Genomic DNA, 22,387 nt, shown 5'->3' with positions numbered 1-22,387 from the left:
ATACCACCACACCTGTCCCTAACTTTACCCTTAAACTAACCCATACCACCACACTTGCCCCTAACTTTACCCTTAAACTTACCCATACCACCACACCTGTCCCTAACTTTAGCCTTAAACTTACCCATCCCACCACACTTGCCCCTAACTTTACCCTTAAACTAACCCATACCACCACACTTGCCCCTAACTTTACCCTTAAACTTACCCATCCCACCACACCTGTCTCTAACTTTACCCTTAAACTTACCCATACCACCACACCTGTCCCTAACTTTAACCTTAAACTTACCCATACCACCACACTTGTCCCTAACTTTACCCTTAAACTTACCCATCCCACCACACCTGTCCCTAACTTTACCCTTAAACTTACCCATACCACCACACCTGTCCATAACTATACCCTTAAACTTACCCATCCCACCACACCTGTCCCTAACTTTACCCTTAAACTTACCCATACCACCACACCTGTCCATAACTATACCCTTAAACTTACCCATCCCACCACACCTGTCCCTAACTTTACCCTTAAACTTACCCATCCCACCACACCTGTCCCTAACTTTACCCTTAAACTTACCCATCCCACCACACCTGTCCCTAACTTTACCCTTAAACTTACCCAAACCACCACTCCTGTCCCTAACTTTACCCTTAAACTTACCCATCCCACCACCACACCTGTCCCTAACTTTACCCTTAAACTTACCCATCCCACCACCTGTCCCTAACTTTACTCTTAAACTTACCCATCCCACCACACCTGTCCCTAACTTTACAATTAAACTTACCCATCCCACGACACCTGTCCCTAACTTTACCCTTAAACTTACCCATCCCACCACACCTGTCCCTAACTTTACAATTAAACTTACCCATCCCACCACACCTGTCCCTAACTTTACCCTTAAACTTACCCATCCCACCACACCTGTCCCTAACTTTACCCTTAAACTTACCCATCCCACCACACCTGTCCCTAACTTTACCCTTAAACTTACCCATCCCACCACACCTGTCCCTAACTTTACCCTGAAACTTACCCATCCCACCACACCTGTCCCTAAATTTACCCTTAAACTTACCCATACCACCACACCTGTCCCTAACTTTACCCTTAAACTTACGCATCCCACCACACCTGTCCCTAACTTTACCCTTAAACTTACCCACACAACCACACCTGTCCCTAACTTTACCCTTAAACTTACCCATCCCACCACACCTGTCCCTAACTTTATCCTTAAACTTACCCATCCCACCACACCTATCCCTAACTTTACCCTTAAACTTACCCATCCCACCACACCTGTCCCTAACCCTACCCTTAAACTTACCCATACCACCACACCTGTCCCTAACTTTACCCTTAAACTTACCCATCCCACCACACCTGTCCCTAACTTTACCCTTAAACTTACCCATCCCACCACACCTGTCCCTAACTTTACCCTTAAACTTACCCATCCCACCACACCTGTCCCTAACTTTACCCTTAAACTTACCCATCCCACCACACCTGTCCCTAACTTTAACCTTAAACTTACCCATCCCACCACACCTGTCCCTAACTTTACACTAAAACTTACCCATCCCACCACACCTGTCCCTAACTTTACCCTTTAACTTACCCATCCCACCACACCTGTCCCTAACTTTACCCTTAAACTTACCCATCCCACCACACCTCTCCCTAACCCTACCCTTAAACTTACCCACACCACCACACCTGTACCTAACTTTACCCTTAAACTTACCCATCCCACCACCTGTCCCTAACTTTACACTTAAACTTACCCATCCCACCACACCTGTCCCTAACTTTACAATTAAACTTACCCATCCCACCACACCTGTCCCTAACTTTACCATTAAACTTACCCATCCCACCACACCTGTCCCTAACTTTACAATTAAACTTACCCATCCCACCACACCTGTCCCTAACTTTACCCTTAAACTTACCCATCCCACCACACCTGTCCCTAACTTTACCCTTAAACTTACCCATCCCACCACACCTGTCCCTAACTTTACCCTTAAACTTACCCATCCCACCACACCTGTCCCTAACTTTACCCTTAAACTTACCCACACCACCACACCTGTCCCTAACTTTACAATTAAACTTACCCATCCCACCACACCTGTCCCTAACTTTACCCTTAAACTTACCCATCCCACCACACCTGTCCCTAACTTTACCCTTAAACTTACCCATCCCACCACACCTGTCCCTAACTTTACCCTTAAACTTACCCACACCACCACACCTGTCCCTAACCCTACCCTTAAACTTACCCACACCACCACACCTGTCCCTAACTTTACCCTTAAACTTACCCATCCCACCACCTGTCCCTAACTTTACACTTAAACTTACCCATCCCACCACACCTGTCCCTAACTTTACAATTAAACTTACCCATCCCACCACACCTGTCCCTAACTTTACCCTTAAACTTACCCATCCCACCACACCTGTCCCTAACTTTACAATTAAACTTACCCATCCCACCACACCTGTCCCTAACTTTACCCTTAAACTTACCCATCCCACCACACCTGTCCCTAACTTTACCCTTAAACTTACCCATCCCACCACACCTGTCCCTAACTTTACCCTTAAACTTACCCATCCCACCACACCTATCCCTAACTTTACCCTTAAACTTACCCATCCCACCACACCTGTCCCTAACTTTACCCTTAAACTTACCCATCCCACCACACCTGTCCCTAACTTTACCCTTAAACTTACCCATCCCACTACACCTGTCCCTAACTTTACCCTTAAACTTACCCACACCACCACACCTGTCCCTAACTTTACAATTAAACTTACCCATCCCACCACACCTGTCCCTAACTTTACACTTAAACTTACCCATCCCACCACACCTGTCCCTAACTTTACACTTAAACTTACCCATCCCACCACACCTGTCCCTAACTTTAACCTTAAACTTACCCATCCCACCACACCTGTCCCTAACTATACCCGTATCCCACCTCAACATACGCATAATACGCATGATAATAAGCAACTAGTTAATAGTGAGAATTGAAATACATAAAATAAAGTTTTACCCATAGTTTATATTATTTATATCATCATGGAAGCAAAAGTGAAACACAGAGATAGCCTACTAACTAAAAGTCCAGTAAAACAATAGATGTGTTCGACTTGAAGCGGCGCTGCGCTATGGAAACTTGTTTCCTCCACGGAATACAATTTTTTAAAGATAATTGCGACTTTTTATCTCCTTACCTTAGCCCGATTCACAACAGCAAGCTTGTAATAATATGTTATAATTTGAGTGGTATATGGTAGCTTTCCGCGGGAAATTCGAGCATGTCTTTGCGTCATTATACATAAAGGAGCCTGTCTGGCTAGTAGGCGATCACATGTGAGGATGCTGCAGGGTTCTAAAAAATATGGCTACTTATAAAAAAAGTGTTCCTGTGGCTCAATTTACCCCAGGTTAGGGGTAAGTTGATCCGAGTCAGTGGGTAAGTTGCACCATCTGGGTGTAAACGAACCATCTGATTGAATCAGGATCGAACCCATATGAAATTGTAAAGATAATTTACCTCTTTTAAAAACACCTTCAATTATCAAATTACATTTTACAAATAGTCATATATATTTTTTAAAGCTAATTTAAACAACGTAAAACCAACCAAATGAAGTTGAAATTTCAATATCTTTAATTGTTTGCATTTCTGAAACTATATATTGAACACCAAAGTTGTGACCTTCCCAAAAACAGACCAAATAGAGTTTTAGTCAAATGGTTCTTGTCATGGTAGTTTTTCTGCAATGTTAAGCATGTTAGGTTATTAGGGACTAGAGGTGGAAAGATATACATATATATATATGATTAAGCATCTTCTGGGTCTTATCAGAGAAGGATTTGCTGTACTTGTACATTGTTCCTATCAAATAAACTCAAACTAAATTTTGTTTAAGAAAATTAAATTATACCAGTTTATACTTCAGAGATTTAACTCAACTGCAGTGCCTTATGGTGAAGTAATTTGAAACGCTGGCTCAATTTACCCCACAGCATTTGGCTCACTTTGCCCCATAGCTGCCATTTGTATAAAACTAGCTAGCTTACCAATTCAGGCTAATATTTAGCTAAATGATTTGCATGGTTTTATACATTGCTAATTTGGACCTGGACAAATATGCCACAGCCATTACATCTGTTATGCAAAATTTTTACTTTGACAAGCCAAAAACAGTTTTTAAAGTAAATGGGCGCCTTCCACTCCTCCCATGTGCTTCTCATTTTCACAGTCTGGCAGAAATTATGGGTGGTTCCAAAATATACGGTCACATCTTTAACATTATTTTCCTGTTACCACTGTGAAGCTGCTTTGAAACAATCTGTATTGTAAAAAGTGCTATATAAATAAAGGTGACTTGACTTGACTTGACATGACAATGAAAGTGTACAGTTACCAAGACAAAGGGTGTGGGTCAACTTAACCTCTGGCTCATCTTACCCCCTCCCCCCAATGTCTTTTTTTCTCAGTTGGTCAGAACTAAAGTGGCAGACATGTTACTTGTTCAGATGACATTTTGACAAACATTAGACTCATCCGAGCTGAGGAGCTGTGCCGATGCACAACCCACTTAAAGATGATAAATCAGCAAATAACTGCAATTGCAGGTTTCAAACAGAGATGGCGACAAAGAGGCAAAACTTACGGACTGCAGCTTTAATAGTGAGAATTTTAATAAAGTGTGACCTAAACTTGAGTTATAAAGTCCAATTCTGAGGGAAAAAAGTCATTCTTTCCTCAGATTTGGACTTTATAATTCGCAATTCTGAGGAAAAAAAGTCAGCAATTATGTTTTTATTTTTTATTCTATAACATCAAATTACCGCGAGAGCCATTAGAGATCAGACGAATCAGTATGTTTCTAAAAACTTCAACTAGACTGCTCGTTGAACTGTTCATCAAAACCATTTTTTAAGCATATTACATATTTGTGCTTGTGGAGACGATTGTTTTATTTGTCATAACACAATAAAACATGGCAAATTGTGCCGGACATAATTTTGGCCAGGCTGTCATATAAAGACATTATGAATACATGCAAAAATGAGAGAAATAACAAATGTTAATTGATTATGTTGCAGTCAATGTGTGCCGCTTTCTGTGAGCTTTTTTTGCATAGTAAAATAAAACCTGTAGCTAATTTAGTCAGATAATTACCTTAATTTAAACCTTAGTTTTGTTCTTCAAATATTTTGATGGTTTAATCATCATTAAAAAGAAATATCCCCTCCGGACATCACTTTTGTGATTCTGCAGATAGACGGGCTTCACATTGCTGTTCAAATTAATCTTCAGAAGTGACATGATTAAACTTCACCCCTCAAGCGTCAATGAATAACAGAAAACATGAAAAACAACCCCAAACGCTCCTCAGAGAAGGAGATTACATCTTTTTAATATCAGATATAGTTTTTACCATCAGTCTACAATGTGAAAAATGACAATAAAGCTGCATTTGACAAGAAGTAGAAGTACAGAATGTTTTTAATACATTTAGCTTCATTTATTTTGCACACACTCTTCAAGGTGACTTAGAAATGAGGAAAGATTCAAACACTAGTGATAAATCATATGGAGTCAACAGTAGCAGTGTCAAGTCTTTAAAACACTAGACGTTTGGAATAACAAAAAGTAATGAAGTAGTTTTTAAATGCATGTAAATATGAATTAGTATAAACAGATATACCTTTTGACAAAAGTACATTTAAACAGTTTTGAAAGAAAAAGGGTAAGTTTGCTCTCCTGGTTGAGAACAACTGGTGCAGAAAATCTAGCGTGTGCAAAAATAAGTTGAATTAAAAAAAATTGTGACAAATTTATGTACCTTTGCTTCGACATGTGAAATCTCAGTAGATATTTTTGGAATATTGTGGATAGCATTAAAGCTGCAGTCTGTAAGCTTTGCCTCTTTGTCGCCATCTCTGTTTGAAACCTGCAATAGCATTTGTTCTCAAATTGTTAATGTTAACAACATCAGCATTGCGTGACTACGTGTATTTAGTGTGTGTTAGCGTTACCTGTAGATTTCAATTTCCGTACAGTCTAATCTTGTGCTTTTGACTCCGAGTGAATCTCCAGTTGTCACTGATGATCGTCGTTTGGCTCTTTCTGGATTACAATCCGCCGTCAAAATGATAGTTGCATTACTCCAGATGCTGTGAGAAAAGGCTATAAATGATCCACCACCTGCAGCATCCTCGCATACGATAGCCTATACTAGCCGGACTCCTTCATGTATACAGACGTGACATAATGACACAAAGACGAACATGCTCGAATTTCCTGTGGAAAGCTACCAGTACCACTCAAATTATTGAGTAAATAACACATTATTACAAGCTTACCGTTGTGAATCTGGCTAAGGTAAGGAGATAGTAGGTTATATACTTGCTCAAAAATTGATTTTGACTTGATTGATTTATTCATTTTTAACCGGAAAAAGTTACGGACTGCAGCTTTAAGATAGCCTAGAAATCTAGACGCACCCTAGTGGCAGCAAATCTAATTTGCCGCGAGTGAGTCTAGCAACTCTCGGTAGACCTGCGAGCTGGAAAATCCAAACTCTGGTCAGACCAATCACATCGTGTATAGAGTCTGTGGGTGAGCTTAACATAATGACGGCAGAGTTGCGGCGGTTCCGCGTGCTACTCGTAAACAAAGAAGCTGGCGAACAGCGGTCTTTCGAATCGGCTTTGGCCATGACTCTGGAAGACTTTGAGTTAAGATTTTCTTTGAGGAAAGAACAAAGAACGACACTGAAGTCATTCGAAAGGAAGATGTGTTCGGAGTTTTGCCGACCAGATACGGCGAAAGGATCAACTAGCTCCACTTCACGCTGCTCTCTGGTTGGTTGTAGCGCTATCCTATTGCGTGCAGAGGGAATTTGACAGACAACCATTTATCCCGCCCCTCGGATTGAGCCCTGCCAATGGTGTGTTCCCAGACCCAACATCCTGATGTGTGTCTATCTTGTCAGGCTAGCTTTAAGAAATATCTACATTTGCCCCAAGCAAATGTAAATTAATATAAACGAATATTGATAATGTTTATTCATTTTCATATTGATTCATGTAATAAAGGCATCAGTAACAGTAACAGCAGCACAGTTCAAGTATGCTGAAGAGTTTTTAATCATGCAACTGCAAAATGTAACAATATATTTGGTAACACTTTAGTTTAGGGTTCAGTTACCTATGAACTAGTAGCTTATTATCATGCATATTACCAGGGTATTGGCTGTTTATTAGTACTTATAAAGCACATATTAAAGGGATAGTTCACCCAAAAACTAAAATTAGCCCATAATTTACTCACCCTCAAGTCATCCTAGGTGTATATGACTGTAGTAAAGGTTGTTTGTACGGGAAGAAGGAGGCGGGAACCGGCGGACAATCAAAACATTTAATCAAAATAAAATGGCGGCGACAGCCCCTCACGGTCGACTGCCGCCTACATACAAACAAACACAAAATGAAAATAAAAAGCTGCAGCCCCTCACGGACGACTGCAGCGAACACAAAATAAAACATAACACAAAATCCAGGCCTGGTCCTCTCTCGTCCCTCACTGTTGTCGCTCCTCCTTTATACTCCCTCACTCCTCCGCAAGGGCCGAGATCGCTGCGGCTCGCAGCTGGCGCTCATCCTCTCTGATGAGCGCCGCCTCGTCCCGCCCTCACGGTCCCTCGGCCTCGCTGCTCGCCACAATGACATTCTTCTTTCATATTTTATTACAAAAGTCTAATCCAAGCATTTGTTACAAACAGAGGTGACACGGATAACAGAGGCAGGTGAAAGCAGAGTTTATTTGCTGAACCAGGAAGTGAGCAGGTGCGGTGAGAGTCAGAGAGAGTGTTTCTGGTGAATGCTGGATATGCTGGTGAGACGATACGTTTCTTGGATGTGGAACACAGGGACAATGGATCGAAGGAGACGAGGACCAGGAGACAGGATGAGACGAGGAGACACTCAGGATTCGTTGGAGATCAGGTAGGTTTACAGGTGAGTCCGAGGAAGCAAGCATGTAGAGTCATGTGCAAAAGTTACCGGACACTGACTGAGTGTGAGCGTGGGGCTTAAGTGCAGGTGGTGATTGCTGTGGTGATGACGTGCAGGTGTGTGTGCTCAGTACTCAGGTGATTGGGATCGTTGTGGCTGTGAGAGGGTGGAGCCTGGCGTGCTTGTAACAGCATTAGAATTTGATTCATAGTTGCTCTATTTTTGAAGTCCATAAAAAGTGCATCTGTCCGTCAAATAACTGCTCCACGCGGCTCTGGGGTGTTAATAAAGGCCTTCTGAAGCGAATCAATGTGTTTGTGTAAGAAAAATATTCATATTCAGAGGTGGACAAAGTACACAACTCCATTACTCGAGTGAAAGTAACAGTACTACTGGTCAAATATTACTCCGTTACAAGTGAAAGTTGTTAAAAACAATTTTTACTTAAGTAAAAGTACAGAAGTACTCACTTTTAAAAGTACTTAAGTATCAAAAGTAAATTTCCTTTTTTTTTTTGTCAATGCATTATTTTATTATTGTTGCATTGTTGTATAAATGTACAGTGGTTTAAGCCCTTCAGTGATGCTCCATCCGACATGCTAGCATACGACCACCTTGAATTAATTTAAATACTTAAAAGTTACAAAGCTCTTTACAAAGCTGCTGTCACTTTAAGGGAGAATACACAAATCCTACACACTGATACACATCCGATATTCCCCCAACTGTTTACGTTCACTTAAGACATAATCAACTTTGTTTACATGAATACTTTCCAAAAGGAAAATTTACATTTTGTGTGTATTGGTCTGTTTAAGTGCGAAAAAAAAACGCAAAAGAAAGCTCTATTCAGTACTCGTGCTCTGGCATCTCAGAGGCACAAAAAAACAGACTAAACTGAGCTCTTTCATCATGCTTTTTCAGATTCATCCATATGTCTATGCTTCTCTTTCTCCCAGACATTTACATTTTGCAAAAAAAAAAAAAACTTTTAAAGAAGAAAAAAAATCATCCACTGACTTTTAAAGCTGCTACAGAAACAACTTTTGACTTCGAGGATCTTGATAGAAATGTAGTGGAGTAAAAAGTATGATATTTGTCTTTCAGATGTAGTGAAGTTAAAGTAAAAGTATCCCTAAAAAATAATACTTCAGTATACAGATACTCAAAAAGTGTACTTAAGTACAGTACTCAAGTAAATGTACTTAGTTACTGTCCACCTCTGTTAGAGTTCCAGCCGATGGATTTCCTTGGAAAAGTGTTGAATGTTGACAGTAAAACACAAGATGTGTACGTGACGTCATGACGAGCGGACCTGGTCGCGTTAGTCTTTCGATCGGCAGGGGAACTTTCAACAATTTTTCCATAAATTGAACAGGGAAGGCGTCGGCCGAAAGTTTACTTGATAAAGATTTAAATATGGATATTTTTCTTACACAAACGCATCGATTCGCTTCAGAAGGCCTTTATTAACACCCCAGAGCCGTGTGGATAGATAATAGTGAGAATTGGACCCTAATCTAAAGTGTGACCATTTTGTTTATTATAGGTAGTGCACAGAGTACACTCTAAAAAATGGGTTAGCAATTGGGTTGTTTTAAGCAAACATTTAACCCAACCGCTGGGTTAAAATTACCCATTCACCAATTGCTGGGTTAGTCCATTTTCAACCCAACTTGGGTTGTTTTTAACCCAGCATTTTTAGAGTGTATTGACATTAAATAAAAAGAAAGAAAATCTAATGTTAAAAGAAACAATTCTTTCATATGGGATGTTTTGTAAAGGGGCGGAGCTTGGCGAAGGGTAAGTTGGGGGTGGTGCTTAATGGTCATGTAAATTATGTCATAATGCAAAAAAGAAAAATCTTAATGGTTCAAACAGGCTTCATTTTATATTTGCAAAATACATTATTATTGTTTTGTTTGGGTTTTTTTTATTTGGTGAAATGTGACCCTGACATGTTTTCGTGAGATTGGCTCATTAGCAGAGTGAATCAGTTTCGCCAAAATCCCTTTCTCTGGAACAAACTCATCTCCAATGAGCGGAAACATGCTTAAGTCTTTGAGGGGGTAAAAACTATTGAGAGCTCTGAGAAGTTCTCACGATGCTTTGTAAAGACTCTTCTCTGGCTCGTTTGGCTACCTGCCTGGGTCACTTCAGGCTAACTTTCCATGTCACCATGGGGCTTTTTGTTGGATGCTAAATACCGAATATAAGCATTTAGGACCCCACTCATTCACTGTGTTCTCACAGGGAGAATTAGCATATGAAATAAACATACTCGGAAACATTCCTTCCCGGGAAAAGAGCGAGGGAATAAATGTCTTCATTTTCAGGTCCCTGCTGCAATACACCCACTGAGTGATTTAGCGCTGAAGTATTTGAGCGGTGTCTCTGCCGCATACAGTGGAAGTGATTTGTAGTGGGAGCTATTTGCATAAATCGGAACTGAATGAGGACGCGGTCCGACTCGAAATTCCTTTCACACGATCATCGCAATTACTTGCGAATCAGAAAACCTCTATGTTATCTCCTGAGAACCAAAAGAGAGTGTGACATCCACTCAAACGTCTCTCATTATTGTCTGACAATGACTTCGGGCAAATGGAGAATTATTATCACATCTAGAATGAAATCTATGGCGCGCCATTCAACGGCAGTCGTGTTTGGATTCGTCTTCCCGAGGCTTTAGGGAAAGCAAAAGCTCTTTGATTTTCGAAAGCAAAAAAGAAGCTTGTTTTATTTGTTGCGGTTGATTTTAGTGTATTTGATTTTTCTTCTCTAATCTCTCCCTCTGGCCTCTCCGCATCACGAGGTCTTGTCGATCGGGGAGAGTGCAGAAACATTACACCGATGTGTGTTTCAAAACTCGTCAGAAATGGGCATTACACTATGTCAGCTGCTGATAAGGCTGCGGTTTAATGAGGGTGAAATTCAACTAGTGCCAAAGGGCAGAATAAGCAGATAAGCAGAAGCTAATTACTCCACTCTTACAATAGAGCAGAGCTGCTGTTCATTTGGTGATGTTTATAATGCACAAACCTCGCCTCAGGCCGACTAACTGAAACGAGAAGTGCCAACAAATGCTGCGGAGGAACGTGCGAAACTTTGCAGTGCCGCCATGCTGTTTCATGATAACGCTGCTCATTATAGTGTTGACTATTTACAAAATACTCATTATAGGAACATCAGGTGGAAACAATGTGAAGCGCCTGCGAGGTCAATGGAAAAAAACACTGCAGTTACTTTTTTTTGGTAAAAATTATATCCAAAAGCTGAAGGCATATATTGGTTTGCAACCTATTTTGTTTCTGTGACTGGACATTTTTACAAGTTAAGGTTATTAAATAAGGGGAAAAATGTAGGATAGGACTGGATTTTATCGACTGGGTATTGATTCGATTGCAAAATGGGTTGTTAGATTCCAGAAGGCTAAAATAAACTAAATAATAACAAAGCTGAAATATTGACGATTACCTCAGTCAAAAGGATGGACCTGTCCTTTGAAATTGACGGGGTTTATGTTAAACCTTCTTCATCTGTCCATAATCTTGGTGTCTTATTTGACTATTGGAAGATCGCACCTGTGTTGGCTTGCCATCTGCTGTCCTCTATGTCTCTACCTCTGGCATTTATTATTATTTTAGTTATCTCCCTTTTAATCTCAAATTGTAATTCCACATTGGTTTATGATCGCCTTACACTGCTGCTTAAAGAGATAGTTCACCCAAAAATGAAAATTAGCCCATGATTTTCTCACCCTCAAGTCATCCTAGGTGTATATGACATTCTTCTTTCAAAGTGATATTAAAAAAGTCCTGGCTCTTCCAAGCTTTATAATGGCAGTGACTTTTGCTCTGTTTTTGAAGTCCATAAAAAATGCATCTGTCCGTCAAATAACATGCTCCACATGGCTCTGGGGGGGGGTTGATAAAGGCCTTCTGAAGCGAATAAATGCGTTTGTGTAAGAGAAATATCCATATTTAAAACTTTATAAAGTTAAGTGTCAGCTGATCATCTTCCGTATTCATCATCATCATCATCATCATCATCATCATCATCATCATCTTCTTCCGCTTATCCGGGGCCGGGTCGCGGGGGCAACAGTCTAAGCAGAGATGCCCAGACTTCCCTCTCCCTAGCCACTTTCTCCAGCTCTTCCGGTGGAACCCCGAGGCGTTCCCAGGCCAGCCGGGAGACATAATCCCTCCAGCATCACTTCCCCGGGCCTCCTCCCGGTGGGACGTGCCCAGAACACCTCCATATCTACCAATAAGTTGTCCCAACCCAGACAGGAACATAGTGTCGTCCCAGATCCGGCCCACATCTGGCACACATGGATTCCACACGTACCAGATGTGGGCCGGATCTGGACAGTCTGTCTGGGAAGCCTCTATATTGGAGGCCAAGGCTTTTATACAATTATAAGCTTCACATTTCCGTCCTCTGATCCTCCAAATATTGGCCTCATTCACATCCATTGTAAGCATTTCACCGTAACCTTGATTTTTGTATTTTATAAAGAAATCGAGAGACATTATTTCACAAATGATGTCAACTGAGCTTAACCCAGAATTTACTTTAAATCACTTTCCTGGTGTTATTATGCATGATTCATCTGTACAAGTTATTCCACATAATATTTGACATCCTAAATACAATATAGTTTGTGTACTTGCAAATATGCAGGTATGTTACTGTTACATGTATGTTGCAAATAATAAAGTGTTTTAAAATGATAAAAAGTTTATCAAAACTTGATAAATCACATTTATTTTTCTATTATTTCATTTTAATTGCAATGGCTTTTTCACAGTCTTAAGCATTGCATTGTCAAGTCAATTCAAGTCACATTTATTTATATATGACCCATATCACACTGTAGACCAAGGGTGTCCAAAGTCGGTCTTGGAGGGCCACTGTCCTACAGAGTTTAGCTCCAACTTTGCCTCAACACACCTGCCTGGAAGTTTCTAGTATGCCTAGTAAGGCCTTGATTAGCTGTTTCAGGTGTGTTTAATTGGGGTTGGAGCTAAACTCAGCAGGACAGTGGCCCTCCAGGATCAGGACTGTACACCCCTGCTGTAGCCCAAGACTGGTTTTCCACTGAAGCTAAGCAGGGTTAAGCCTGGACAGTACCTGGATGGGAGACCTCCTGGGAAAACTAGGTTGCTGCTGGAAGAGTTGTTAGTGAGGCCAGCAGGGGGCGCTCAACCTGTGGTTTGTGTGGGTCCTAACACCCCAGTGTAGTGATGGGGACACTATACTGTAATAAGCACCGTCCTTCGGATGAGAAATTAAACCGAGGTCCTGACTCTCTGTGGTCATTAAATATCCAGTGTTACCCCGGCATCCTGGCTAAATTTGCCCATTGGTCTCTGTCCATCATGGCCTCCTAATCATCCCCATATACTGATTGGCTTCATCACTCTGTCTCCTCTCCACCATAAGCTGGTGTGTGGTGAGCGTTCATCATCCAGGTGGTGCTGCACATTGGTGGAGGTTGAGGAGATTCCCCCTTCTATATGTAAAGTGATTTGAGTACCCAGAAAAGTTAGCCTGACGTCGTCATACTCAATTCTAGTCAGAATATGAGTCTGATTCTGCTCCGTTGGGCTGTGATTATGCGGCGTGTTTTAACCGAACCAGGAAAGACCTCAATTGGATAGACCTACAACCAATCAGAGCAACGGAGCGACGCACAACGTTAGTTGTCAAATGTCAACTGCACTGTGTTGCCATGTCCGCGGGTTGAAGCGACCCCAATTATGTGATATACAGACCCAGGAATGCGATTTTTAGCTGTCAGCCCTGCCAACATAACACATATTTTACCCCCCAAATGCCTTTTTTCCCGGAGAACCCCCCCTGGAACGCTATTGGGCTTGTTTTTGGCTAGTTTTGAGTAACGTTAGCAATTGGGCGGGTTTTGTTGTAAAAACTTGGCAACCCTGTACCTGCACGCACGCTGGAATAAGTAGCCTAACGTTAGAAGAAGAAGATGAGTGTAAACGATCTTTGCCGGTGTTGTAAAAAAAAGAATTTAAGGATACACAGAGTACTTACCAACACGATCATCATTTCTGATAGAAATAGTAAAGGTGAATGCATATACGAACAAGTTCTCCGTTTAGGATTAGAACAAATTGAACCCAAGCGCCTTTGATGACGTGGATGATTACGTTAATGTTGATCATCTGTCCATCATCGTCTAAAGCCCGCCCTGACAATTTCATTGGTCCGAACAGCTTCTGTTCAGGCATAATTACTTCTCTATGGATCAAGTCCAGACCGAACTGCCCGAGTAAAAATGTTGTGGGCGGGGCTAAGTTCGGCTGGCATCCAGGCTACAGAAAAGTGCTATATAAATGTAACAAATTATTATTATTGTTTCCCAGACATGTACCAGATGTGGACCGGATCTATTTACAGTAGCAGCTTTACAGTAATAAACAGGGAATATGTGTTAATATTGTTTAATTTATCAGTTATGAAACAAATTCAATAGGGTCATTATTCAGCTAATTATAGTTGTTGTAATGTATAGTGGTTTTAATTCTGTTCAATGACTGTGTAAAGTTGTGTTGAATTATGAAATAAATTTAATTCAGCTGTAAAGCAGCTCTACAAAAAGGAATAATGTTATCATTCAGCTCAAGTCATTTCAAAAGTTTGTTCTCACACAACAAAAATTCATGACAAAATTGGACACAAACTTTAAAAGGTTAGTATTTTTCAATAGGCTACCATTTAAAGTGCATAAAGTGATATTACCTTTCATGTTTTGTGCAATATAGATGTTTGTGAATGTAAAAGGTCTGCAAAGTTTCAAAGATCAAAGTGCAGGATAAATGTTATTATTGTTGTCATTAGTTTTTGTCTCCCAAAAGAAAGAAGCGATTCTGACTGAAACGAGTCATCTGTAATTTCAGTCTCACTTCATTCTCAAACCTACGTAGGTTTGTAACAAATGTACATAATACCAGTCTATGGTCTTCATTGGCTGCCCGTGAACAACGTCTACGCTGACCCTCAAACACTGTAGTTGTAGATGAGACTGGAAGAGTTGGGTTCGTGTTGTTGTCATGTTGAGAAGACGCTGTTTTCTGCTGCAAAAGCAAATCCACCTTACAGTAAAACCGAAGCCATCGTTACTGTTCGTTTGTGTATTAAGTGAAGCTGAAATTCAGATATGAAAATGGGTGTTTGGTTTCCAACATCCACCGTAAACATTCGATCAATCACAACAGACTGGGCTGTCTGACCAATCAGAGCAGAGTAAGCTCTCAGAAAGGCGTGTTTAGAGAGACCGAATCCTTGATTGAACCGTTTCAGGTGTTGTGACAGAAGAGGTGATGCTGCGGTGTATATTATGAGAATATTGAAGTTTTTTTAATTAATTTTTTTAACCTTGGATGCATGTAAACATACTGTAGGAGACCACCAAAAGAAATTAGGAACCTTTAAAATAGCATGACAGGGGCAGCTGGTGTTTTGGTGATGTTTAGTGGATGCATGAAGTCAGTTCTCCTGAGGTTCACACAGAAGAGACATAGAGACAGGCGTAGAGAATAACAAATCAACTATATATGAACATGATCCAGTAATGTTTGACATCTGTTGTCCTTCAGATATTTTTGTCAATTTTTCTGCTTATAATGTTTGCTTGTCTTTCTTCAACATAGATGCCATTGTGTTGACAATTTGTTGATGCAATGGCATGAACACGTATACTTTTCAGGGCTGCCGTACATCTACATCAACTGCAACGCACATTCGTTACCGTTCTTGTGAGCAACCATTTGGACCGACTGGAGTCAGCACGGCCCGACCGCATGTCCTGTTCTGCAGTGAAGCACGCCTCCCTGTCACCAGAAAGCTGAGCCGGAGTGCCCTGCTCGGACATGAAGGTCAGCGGTGCTCTGCTCAGTTAAGACGATCCTTCCTGCTCCTGTTAAACACCCCCTCAGGGCTCTTTCTCTCACCCAGGACATCTCGGCTTTCCCTCCTCTGGCCTATCACAACACTCTTTCAGCTCTCACCGGCACAATTACCCTCTCATTAGCCTCCACCCCCCACCTCATCACCTTCTCCCAGGCTCATTGCGTTGTGTTACACTCCACATTAGGGAGGCGTCCTGGCTCCTAAGTGTAGGGAATGAGTTTGCCGATTCAGTAGGAATGTGATACCACCCTCACATGCTAATGCAGTCAGCAAAGGGACCCACTCTTTCTCTCTCTCTCTCTCTCTCTGTATCTCACTCTAAAGCCAGGCGCACACTGTATGATTTATAATTTGAAACAATCGGCATTGTAAAAAAAAAGTATATATATATAAATATATATATATATATATATATATATATATATATATATATATATATATATATATATATATATATATATATATACACACACACATATATATATACACACACATATATATATACACATATATACATATTATTTCTTAAGAATTCTACAGTGCAGAAAATGTGAAAATTTGTCAATCTGGGCCAACAGAGAAAAATGGTCTATATCGTCTTGATTTTATTTCTTAGTTTTGTTGATTGCACAGCCTGTGTATTTAAACCCTTAGTTTCCTCTGTTCAGTGTTCCGTGTCGTCTTAGCTTGATGTGGTTCTGTTATTCTGTTCTCCTGTGTGTTTCCTCTTGGAATTATCATTAAAAGACTGTTTAATATATACTCCTTCGTCTTTGTGTGCTCATTACAGACACACACCATGACAGAACATGGACCTAAAGAAAAGAAAGAATGGACTTAAGCCTAAAGCAGGAGCAGCGTAACATCGAGGACCAGACCAAGACTTCCTATATCTGACGTGCCTCACACACTACTCAGATCGTTTGCTTTGTGTTTTTACTATACCAGCCACAGCGATATCCAGGGAATGCCTGCCCGTTGATGGTCTTTGGGGGAATTTTGCAGCGTTTGTGGAGTGGGTGCTGGTGAACAATGGGTCTCCGTCCACCATTGCTGAGGAGGACATCACCAGCACCACTCCAGACCCAGAGCCCAGTCAGCCGACTCCCACACCCTGCACGGAGCCTATGCCAGAGCCCACCGCAGACGAAAAACCTGAACTTGCCAAAATGCCTATGCCAGAGCTGACCAGGTGCGTGAGCCGGCAACACCATCCGTCCCAGAGGTTGTGCTATTATATGAGGCCATGGAGGGAAGCCCAGTCCACACTCCCGTCACTGCATGAGCTATATCTGGCCTCTGGGAATTATTATGAGGAAATGGAAGAAGATATTTTCCTGAGTCTCCCGTCCCCGCTGGTACCGCCCAGCTCCAAGTCTCCTGCATCTTCTCTGGTCCCATCCAACTCCAAGTCTCCTGTGTCTCCGATGATCCCACCCAGCCTACTTCTCCCACCTCCTCTACCAAAGACAGCCAGTCCTTCGGCCCTGCCTCCTCTGGCTCCCTTCAGTCCCTTGGCTCCCCTCTGTTGACTCCACTCTGTTGCGTGGATCTACCTTGGGTGTTCTGGGCTCTGGCAGCACCATCACAAGGCAATCCCCTGGCTACGACTCCAGCCGCCAAGCCCATCACTCCACCTTGGCTAGTCGACCAGTCGGCTCCACCTTAGCTCCTCACTCCCTCGGCTCCACCTCCTCCCTCGTCCCTCCGGCTTCGCATTGGTCAGTCGTCGCTCTGCCTGTGCCATGGACTTGGTCCTCGGTCCCACTGGCTCTGCCTCAGTCCTCTGGAACTTTGGCTCCACCTCGCTGCTACTTCACCTCAACCTCTAGATCCATCGGCGTTGCTTGGTCTCATCGGCTCCGCTTGTGTCTTCACCTCCATCGTCAGTCTGTCACCCCCCTGGGTCCACCTGCCAAGTCTTCTATATGGCTCCTCCTTCCTTTGACTCCGCTCTGGGCCTTCGCCCTGGCTGTGCTCTAGGTTCCAACCCAGCTCATTCTGCTCCTGTCTCCTTCCTGGCTCCTCTCAATGTTATCGCCGCCCTATTTTCTCCCGCCGCCATATCCTCCTGTTTCCAGCCCTTCGCCAGCCCCTCGTCCACCTCCAGAGCCCCCACCCCTTTCAGTTGGACTGTTATTGTGGTGAGAGGAAGTTCCTTTCCGGATGTTTGGAATGTCAGGGTTATGTTTACGTCTGTTTAGTTTGATTGTGCTTTGGTTTCATATTCCCATGGTCATTATTAGTTTCCATAGTTACGCATTAGTTCCTCACCTGTTCTTAGTTCTGTTGATTACTCTGAGTATTTAAACCCTTAGTTTCCTCTGTTCATTGTTCAGTGCCATCTTATCTTGATGTAGTATTGTAATTGTTCTTCTGAGTTTGTCCTCTTGTAATTATTATTAAAAGACTGTTTATTTTGTACTTCTTCATGCGTTCATTCCATTCACACAACATGACACTGTTTAATTCCATATATAATAATAGTGAAGTGATTTTACTCTGACTACAGACTTGTAAGAGCTGCACTGAGTCTGTTTTGCCGAGCTAAACTTGAAACACGTTGAAAATGCACTATAAACATTTATGATATGAGGTTTTTAAAGCAAGTATATAGGAGTGAAAAAATTGCTTTAAAACAGACATCTGTTGGGCTGTTATCCAGCAAAATGCAGATTCATCACATAACAACTTGTCATGCAAATGAGATTGGGAGAGAAGTTTGAACGGATTTATGAATTTATAGTAGCGTCTCTTAGTCGCTAGGGGCCTTTACCATGGTTAAAGTTGAGAGAAGTTTTGGCCCATGTCTCATGAATCAACTGTGTTTATGGTCTTAACTTTAAAACAGCTTGTTTTGTCAACTAATAATGAGAGCAAACAGTGCTTTAATTATCAGTCTGTGGGTTTATGTTGTATGCCGCGGCGTGGCAATGAAAAATCGCCCCCTCCAACGGCTTCCTTCAATGCACCATCACTGTTTTAATTACCAGAGGAAGCAGCTCGCTTTTACCCCTCATCCTCCATTCTCAGCACAGTGGGATGCAGAGCCTTCTACGCCGAACATCCTCTCCTCCAACCATGGGATAATTGACACCCCCTCTGCCTTGAAGCTGAGAGAGAAAACAGAGTCGGGGAACGAGAGCAAAGAAAAGAGTGGGAAAAGCTGGAGTCAGAGAGAGAGCGGGTGTCCCGCGGCCCAATCGTGAGATCCGGGAGCAGAGTCGCTTTCTCTCCTCCTCGCACAAACAAACACTTTCATGGCTCAAAACCCGACGGCAACTCAAGATGTGATTTCTATGACCAAACAGCCGGCGGGGCCCCTGGCATGTCTTATCAGCTCAGAGCAGAGGGCCGCAGAGGCCCAGGCAATTTGAGCCCTGTGATAGACACGGCAATTTCACTCAACGGCCCTGGAATGGTCCAAGAAGATGGGGAGGAAGAGAATGTAGGGGAAAGACAGGGGTGTAAGAGAGGAATGAAGGAGGACTGAGAGTGGGGGTGTGTTAATGAACTTTTGAGCAATGACAGAAATTTATCATGAAACAGAAACCCTGTTTGGTGTTGTCTGACGGTATGTTTGGTGCAGGAGCTGAAGTTTTGTTGTTCTGCTTTAAAACTTCTTAACTTTTAACTCGCCATTGATGGAATTTTCCCATGTGTTTTCACTGTTATACGGTAGGGGGCGCTATGACATCTACTGAAAGAGGACTGAATCTCCTGATCAAAAACGCAGGGCGAAGAAAATGCAGAAGCAACATCATGTGTAATCATATGCATATGTAAAATAATGCGATCATCAACATTAAACAGCATATGAATCAAAACTGAAATGTCGCCCCAGGACGAGCTACAGGACTGTGAAGCTTTGGGGGTGTTGATGGACTCCATCTGCTCCATCTGTGTTTTGATCATCGTCCTGAATCCCATTTGGATGTAGTCTTTGACAAAAACGCGATTTTCTCAGCTTTTTGCTCAAAATGTTGCTTTTTTAATGAAAATTACCCATGTTCAAGTGTTCATAAAAAAAGAATGCATGTAGCTAGATTAAAACAGCTGTTTGTTTAAAAGCAAAGGATCTGTTCTTTCTTTTGAATTGCATACAACAAAATATTCTGGAGGCCATGAAACTTTTGTGAAAAGAATTAAAATCACTGGCGGGGCTGGCAAATAAAACATTTTTAAAAACGCTGGCGGGGAAAGAGTTAAAGGGAGCTCTAAATAAAACCACTAGGCCATCCATTAATGTGAATTTACCTTGGTAAATGAGAATTGTTAGTAAGGAAGTGCTTTAAACCAGTGTTATTTTATGGTTATTTATATAATAGGCCTATTCATTAAAGGTACACTTTGTAACTTTTCCGTCCGCTAGAGGTCGCCTATTCAAAAAAAAAAAGGCATAGTTTGATGACTCCAAGTTTGAGCGCAGAATCTTGGGACATGTGGTCTTCACCTTACAGCCGGACTTGGGCAAAAATCATGTTCATGGATGTGATTATTAACGTAACTGTAGTATGAAGCAGAAGCAGGAGCGATTGTTAATAAGAAGAGCGCAACACAAGCCTCGCGAGAAGCGGGACCTTTATTATGGCATAGTCGCCAGCAGGACTTTTATTATGCCACATTCGCCAGCACCATTTCCGCTTTTCCGGTCATGAGTATGAGGTAACGCAGCTCTGTTTATCATATTAGATACATCTGAGTGTGCTAAAAATGATGTTGTGACGTTACTCTGTGCGTTCGCTCTGCGGCTGCTATGACACTTGTTCACACTGCAGTGAGAGTAAAGCGTTTCTGTAGAATTAAACCAGAAACCGTCTCCCTCACACGTCCCGGTTCATTGGTTAAAATAGCAATTTCTCACGATTTACAAATAGTTGGAAACATTTGGTATATTGTAAGTACTCAACTGAACAAAATATATAATACTGGCCTAGTGGTTTTTGGCATATTTTACTGAACATTTTTTACATAGTTCACCTTTAATATTTTGACTTTGCTTTTATTTTTTCAATTTCAGTTTTATTTTCAATTATAATTTTAGTTTAAAGATACACTATTTTCAAAATAGTTTTATACAATACATCATCAATCCTTCTTCCAAAATGTGTTTTTGTCTATGGTAAGCCTATTCCAACAAATTTAACAAAACATACACTGTGTTCCAAATTATTATGCAAATGACATATCAGTTGGATTTCAGTACAATAAACATTCAGATTTTAGTTTTTCAAAGAAAAAAAAAAAAAAAAGGCATAGTTTGGCGCAGGTGCACTTAGAGTGTGTCCGAATCCATTTTTGCTAGTTTAACGACAGAAAAAACGGTCCAATAGGGTTGTACCTACAGTGTAGTCTCTTAATGGGTAATGGGTGTGTTTTGGGCGTAATGTGCAATAAACCAATCAGAGTCTAATCCATTCCCTTTAAAAGCCAGTTGCGCTCGCATGGCGGATTCACTATTTACATGGAGGAATTTGCAAGCGGAAAGACTGAATGCTTCTCCAGAGAGGAGACGCCTTTCATTTTTTATAATTAAAAATGTGTGTGTGCTGCTGTGTGTATAATAAGCAGATTGTGCACGCGTGGTGCACCCGCCTATAGGCGCATTAACATGCCCTTTAAATAACACAAAAAATACTATTGACTTTAGTCCAGGTTTTTGTTGCTCAATGGCGCAGTCGTTTTCAGTTCCTCAAAATAGCAACACGCCAACAATGCGCCTGAACACACCTGGTTTTCAGACCAGCACACCCATGGGTGAACAGATGGGAGCCAATGCATTTGCTATTTAAACAACATGGTACTGGATGTGAAAATTATAACTGTGTCGGGCTAAAACCAGCAAGAAACACTTCTGGCGTTGCATTGTGCCGGGTGCATGATAGGGTCGACAATATTGTGTGAAAACTGAATGGAGATTATAAGATTTGAGTGTAATTTACAGCACAAGAGAAATCTGTCAGGTAAAGGCTTATTAAGGAAAGTTTCTGTTAAGGGTAGCAATATAAAAGCCCCTGTTGAGCAGTAAACAGGTATTTGAAGCTGCTGGAGTCTCAAGAAGCTCTCCATGCAGACTGGCAGTTGCATTTCAGAACCTCTAACCAAAGCCCACAAAGAGAAACATTCACAGTGGGTGTAGAAATACATGAAGACTCATTTTAAAATAGTTGTATTTATTTATGGGTGGTCTAGATGGATGGATTTCTGGATGGTTGGTGAGTGACCAACACGTCCAAACAAGACTGCGACGTCAGCGCAGGAGCCGGCGGGCGATGATTTGGGCTGGACTATTGGGAAGTGAGACGGTAGGTCCCTTTAGGGTCTCTGAAAGTGTCAAAATGACTTCTTCAAGATATGTGGAGTTT

This window comes from Gobio gobio (genome assembly GCF_949357685.1).
Source record: "Gobio gobio genome assembly, chromosome: 18".
Classification (NCBI taxonomy): domain Eukaryota; kingdom Metazoa; phylum Chordata; class Actinopteri; order Cypriniformes; family Gobionidae; genus Gobio; species Gobio gobio.
This window is presented reverse-complemented; position numbering follows the sequence as displayed.